The sequence below is a fragment of the Armigeres subalbatus genome, chromosome 2, assembly GCF_024139115.2.
Source record: "Armigeres subalbatus isolate Guangzhou_Male chromosome 2, GZ_Asu_2, whole genome shotgun sequence".
NCBI lineage: Eukaryota > Metazoa > Arthropoda > Insecta > Diptera > Culicidae > Armigeres > Armigeres subalbatus.
In genome coordinates, this window is record NC_085140.1 from 270,984,093 (window position 1) to 270,990,763 (window position 6,671).

Genomic DNA, 6,671 nt, shown 5'->3' on the forward strand with positions numbered 1-6,671 from the left:
GTCGGGTATAATGTGTGGTATTTTTTATTATGGCTCTTCGAAGTGAGACATAACAAAATAAGACTGGCACCACGTTCCAATCTAAAAAAAAACTTCTACTCAGTGAATCCAGCAGTCAATTCCCTACGAATGTCTTGAATACATTGTTTATCAATAAATGCCTATAGCTAGCTAAATATAAGCGTGGCTACGACTCATCGTCACAGGGAACGCATCAGAAAAGTATTGCAGAAAAGAAGAGAACTCACATCATTATCAGGGGCTGTCCATAAACCACGTAGGCTCTTGAGGGGGAGGGAGGGGTTTCGAAAAAGTATATGTTAGTCTACGAAAGGGGGGGGGTATGCCAAAAGTCTACGTAGACTTTTTTATTTTTTATTTTTTTTTTGGAAACAACTTCATCTCATAGCTCCTATTTCCATCCCATCAAAAACAAAGCAATTGAAAGGAATTTGGTTTGTTTGTTATTTTTGTGATTTTTTTCAGTATTGAGCACGCATGTTGACAAAAAGAAGCGACGAATTTGGTGTCGTATTTCTTTGTTTAGCGATGAGATGGATATATGTACAGTAAGATGGAGATCGGAACATTTCCACTATAAAAACTTTCGAGAAAATTTAAAAATTTCCACTTGGATTTTATTCCAACTTCTACTAAAAAAAATGTTATTTTCGTCAGAAACTTTTTTGGAAACTACAAGTGATTCTTTAGAATTTTCACGGGAAATTATGTTACACTTCAAAGGCGAATTCCGCAAGAAATCCTTCACTGGAGATTTTCCGGGAAGTCCCCGGGAAATTCGAAATGTCCATGGGAATTTCTTTGTATATTTAACGGCAATTTCTTCGGAAGTACTAATGCAAATTCTTTGGAATAATCGATGGGAAATCTTAGGAATTTCTAAAGAAACTGTTGAAAATTTCCACGAGAAATTATTTGAATTTCCCACCAAAAACTCTTTTAATTCCCGCAAAAAAAAGTTTGCAATATTTGTAAAAAAGCTTTTGTAATTTTTATGAAAAATTATTCGAAATTTTTAAGACAAATTCACCAAAATTTCAACTGAAAATTCTCTATAATTTCCACCGCAAATTATTCGGAAAAGTCTTTGCAATGTCTATAGGATTTTTTTAAATCCTCAGGAAATTGCTCCAAATCTGTAAGAACGCACAATAGGAAAAAAGGAGGTGTTTTTGGCCAAAATTATGAATCCTGCAATAAACCATAAAAACATAGATAGAAAAGAAAAATATTTTTCTGAGGCTTCAATGGGATCAATTTTTGGCATAGTATCGATTTTTGCCATATTCTACAAAACCAATGGAATTTGGCTAGCAGTAAGCCTGTTTGATGCTAGATAGAATACTAATGGTCATATAAAGCTATTAGCTATATATTCGTGCCAAAGACAAATGGACGCAACACAAATTTGCTAAAATGATCAAAAAAGCACTATTAGCTTCTGGTGTTGCAAATTCACTGAATAGAACTTATTAAACTAACAAAGGAGGGTAGAACAGATTCAATTATCAAATTGTCAAATTGTGACATCAACGAAATAAAATTTTATTTATTTTTATGTAGGGGCCATCCACAAAGTACGTCACGCTATAAGGGGGGGGGGGTTCCAAGCAGTGTGACGATTCATACAAAAAATTTAAAGTTTCAATACAAAAAGTGAGACAAAGGGGATATGGAGGGGGTGAAAATCGCGGATTTTTGCGTGGCGTACTTTATGGATCTTCCCTTATTTTGCAGTGACGCGCCGATGCAAAGGTGTCGGCAGCGGTGGTGCACACCTCTAGGAGGAATCGAATTCAACAGAAATTAAATTAATTGACTTGGAGGTTTCAGGAGCAGTCGATTTTGATTGTCCAATCACATATGATATTTTGTAAAACTTGGAAAAATCTACGTAGACTTCAAGGTGGTAGGGGAGGGTTTTCCGAAAAGTCTACGTTAGTCTGCTAGGGGGTAGAGGTTGTTTGAAAATGTGATATTTCAGTCTACGTAGTTTGTGGACAGGCCCTCACTGATGGAAAAGGCCTTCGCCTGACTGCACTACCATTCATGGCTCCAAGACACGATGTCCGTTGGATCACATGCACATGCGTTAAATTAGTGCGCCAATGCCAGATATGCAACGCGGCACCAAACAAAAATAGTCAACATGTGATACCACCACGACAGGATATGTCTTTGGTTGCCATCTCAGTGCTAATGGCGTAAGCCCACCCACCGCATCAACATCCTATATCCGAGGGGAGGGGATTTCAATGTTAGTACCTACTAGAGTTTTTTTAGATCGACTGTCGAATGTTTAATTTAATTTATTTTTTAACAAAAAAGTTCATGGCAAAAATGTCCGATAAATGTAACAATTAAAAAGTAATAATAAATATCATTAATAATAATGCCAAATTCAGAGGGCAGTGGGCTACTTGGCTAATCGTAAAGGGGGTCGAAAACCGGAAAAGGTTAAGAACAACTGGTTTAGACTATCACCATCTATCACCATAAGGTCACCTCACACTGATCCGTGAAAATGATTCCTGTACCGGTCCTTTACATGACAGCATGCTACACGCAATTTTGACGTAGGACTTACGTCTCTCTTTACTATACCGGGTGTCATTTCAAAATATTCAAATCGACCGCGTTACGCTGTGTTGAAAGATTTTAAACGTTAATAGCGTTCGTCTCAGTGGACGAATTTCTGCGGTAAGCCCCTCAATCGACAGATTTCAAGTATGCCTTCCATGTCCATGCTTGATAAGACCCGAAAAACTTGTTTCAATAGGCATGAAACTGTTTTCAATGAAAAACATTGAGATCAAGGGAACCTATAAATATGCATCATTCCATTACCACGTTCTGATTGGTGCAGACACCAGCGAATGAGCAGCCGCTGGGTCTGCCGAGAAGCCATAAAATAGCGCAACGCGATTTTTTCCTTTCATTCTGACCGGGACAAGCGAAGCAACCGCATCATTGATTGAACAGCACTCACACCTTTTAGCAGGGAATGAAGTCTGCACCGACCGCTTTTTCGGCTCGACACCATCGATGCGGCCATCATCAGCCGAAACCTAGCCAGTACATTGGCAGTCCACCCTACAGACCCGACAAAGCAGCAATGCTGAGCAGATACCGGCAGCAGAAGCAGAGTCGAGCCGAGACCGGCCGGCATCCAGAAAAGCCACATGATGCAGCATGTATGTCCAAAAAACAAACGGTTCTTCAGAGAGCCAATAATAGAGTTCAATATCAATGCTTTCAATACCCTTCGGGATAGAAATTGTACTTGGGTGCCAAATCCAATATTCTAGAGATAATATTTTATGCGTGATTTTCATAAATAGCGTTAAAACTAACAATGGATAATTTTTCTGATTTAACCGCGAAGTGGACGAAGGACTTCGCTTGACCATGCCTTTAAAGATTCATAAGATGTCCAAATCTCTCACATAATCTTATTTGGATAAAAAAAACACCGATAACAGCACAAACATTAATAAACTATCAATCGATTTTTCATCAAATGTTGGATTTTTTGGCATTGATAAAAAAATATGTAGATAAACATTGTTTGATACTGACCGCACACAAAGCGAACGTGACTGAATGATCGTCCCATGTTACCAATTCTAAATCTTATCACCCGAAATCCCATGTCCGGGTGTTTCCTTCCTTCTACTACTAACAATGTTGTCTCAGAAAAGAACACGTACTTCCCACCTGAACTGCAATTCTAAGCTCGCTTGCCCGGCTTATTGGCCTGTATCTAGCGAAAAGTCCTGTTAGGAAATAGACGCCAGCAGCGAGCAACAAGTTTAAAAAAAAGAAGCCCTTCTCGAACACGTTGATGATGATGACGCTTTGGCTGACAAAGAAGCGGGATACAAGACACTTGCTGATTGGCCCACCAATTGGGAAGCAGAGAAGATTCAAAATAAGGTATAAAAGAAAAGTGCATTCGCTCGCTCTTCGCTACAACATCAACTGTCGTCTGCTTCCAAGCTTCCAGCTCAGTGTCATCGAGGCCATCGGTGTCGAAATCACCACTTCGGTCGGCACAATCGCGCTCATCGCGGCGTACTGTCCAACGCAAGCCAAAGCCGGCGATGGATCATCGGCTGCCCTTCGGAGGGACATCGTCAAGCTGACGCGGAGGCAAGGCCAGTATATCATTGCCGGCGACTTGAATGCCAAACATCAGGCCTGGGGCAACAGTCGCGGCAATCGAAACGGCACCATCTGGAGCAACGACATGGAGGAAGGCCACTACACGATCCTGAGCCCGGATTCCCCCACTCGGCTGAGTCGGTCCGGTACCCACGCAACGCTCGACCTCTACGTAACAAACCTGAGTGACCACGTCTCGCAGCCGGTTGTATACCAGGAGCTCAGTTCGGATCACTATCCGGTGGTGGCGGAACTGGGCTCCTCGGTCAATCGGCACCAGCAGTTACGGCGGAACTACCACCGAGTGAACTGGCAGCGTTTCCAGCAGTGCGTCGATAACACCGTCGACTACGAGGTGCGTCTGGAGACGCCGGAAAGTATCGACCGCCAGCTGTGCGCTCTCGAGGAGGCGATCAACACGGCAGGTAAGCAACTCCTTAAACATCGATACACTCACCAAAGATTTGATTCGATTGCGGAATGTCACTCGCAGGCAGTTTCAGCGTACTGGACTGCCTGAGCTTAAGGCACGCTGCAATCGAATCACAAAAATTATCAAGGCCAGAATGGTGGACCTCAAAAATAATGACTTCTCGAATAAGATCCGCACTCTCCCAGACTATGCTAAGCCGTTCTGGAAAATGACCAAAATTCTAAAATCCAAGCCTCGGCCCATTCCACCTTTGATCCCACTAGACAATAATGGCTCTAAGGATCGCTTGATAACTCCTGCAGAGAAGGTCGCTGAAATAGGTCGTCACTTCGTCAGCTCACACAATCTTGGGCAGAACATCGTCAGTCCACACGAAGCAGCCGTCAACGAGCACTGAAGGACTGCCTGAAATAAACCACAAGTTGGCTCAGCAGGGGATGTAGACTGTATCTCAGCCCTTCCACTGAAGAGCCTTCTAATCCGTGCGATAGCGACTGATCGAGAACATTATTTTTTACTCTTAGAGCCTTGAAAAAGTGCAAAAAGTAAGAAAACAATCTTTTCAAATAACCGCGAATTTCTAGTGATGGTATAAAAAAGACTGAATGCTCTGCGAGACTTTTTTTTTTTGACTTAAATTCGTTTATTTTTCAATTTTTGTATAGTACAGTATTTTAAAAACAATTCAAGTGGTTGGCCACAAGGCCCTTCAACTTTAGTCTCTTTTTTAAGGTCATTTTCAATAAAATTTCAAAAGATTATCTAGCTTGATTTACCATATCATCCTTTAGGAGGAATTGATTATTTCAGAAATTTGATAACCTAACTACTATGTACACTAATATTTACATTAAAATTTGATAACCTAGATTGGAACTAGAAACTGAGGATTAGATCCAAACCTGCAAGCAACGGACCCTAAACTTTTCTTTACACTCACCAAAGCGTTCATGTAAGGTTTTTATTCCGGCCAGACGGTGGACCTCGGATGTTCTTGTCCTGGGAGGGGTGTTGAGGATCATCCTAAGGAATTTGTTTTGGACCCGTTGAAGTTTGAGGTGGTGGGTTTTAGCGCAGCTCTCCCAGACCGGCATGCCATATTCGATCACAGGGGAGGATGATTTGCTTGTAGACAGCAAGCTTATTTTTCAGGGACAATGACGACCGGCGGTTGATCAAAGGGTACAGTAGTTTCAACAAGACGTTACACTTTGTCACCGTTTTGTCAACCTGTTGCCTGAAAATAAGCTTGCTGTCGAGGGTCAAGCCAAGGTAGCCGGCCTCATTGGCCCATTCCACAGTCGTGCCATTGAGGATGATTTTACAGTCCCCAGGCGGAACAAGTTTAGGGGTTTTGGAGTGGGGGAAAATGATGACCTGGGTCTTCGCCGCGTTGATACAGATCTTCCAGCTGGTGAGGTACTCTGTCAGGGCATCCAGGCCTCGTTGGAGTTTTGCCACTAGCGCTCTGATCACTCTACCGTTGTAGACGATGGATGTGTCATCTGCGAACAGAGACAGAATGCCGCCTTCTGGAGGTTCTGGCATGTCGGAGGTGAACAGATTGAAAAGCAGGGGCCCGAGGATACTGCCCTGGGGAACGCCTGCGACGATGTTGTGCGCATTGGAACTCGCTCCGCTGATTGAGACCCGGAATGTCCTTGCCGACAGGTAATTGTTGATGATTTTCACCATGTAGCTGGGAAGATTGTAGCGTTGTAGTTTGTACACCAGGCCATCATGCCATACATTGTCAAATGCCTTCTCGACATCGAGTAAGGCCATGGCGGATGTTTTCGAGACAAACTTGTTCCGTCTGAGGACGTTGGTAACTCGGGTCAGTTGGTGTACAGTTGACCGACCGCGTCGGAAACCAAACTGTTCCCCGAGCAAGATGTTGAGATTTTCGGCAGACTCAAGTAACCGATGATGAATAGCTTTTTCGAATAGCTTGGATAACCCTGAGAGAAGGCTGATGGGTCGATAACTTTTGGGGGAGGAAGGATCCTTCCCAGGCTTCCGGATGGGGATGACTTTCGCTGACTTCCAGGAC

The 6,671-nt window shown here is 42.8% G+C and overlaps 1 protein-coding gene across 2 annotated transcripts in view; it reads right to left on the reverse strand.

The window, feature by feature from the left end:
• Positions 1-6,671, reverse strand: part of LOC134212221 (chromosome transmission fidelity protein 18 homolog) — a 71,949-nt gene that overhangs the window by 27,286 nt on the left and 37,992 nt on the right. The window lies entirely within an intron of this gene.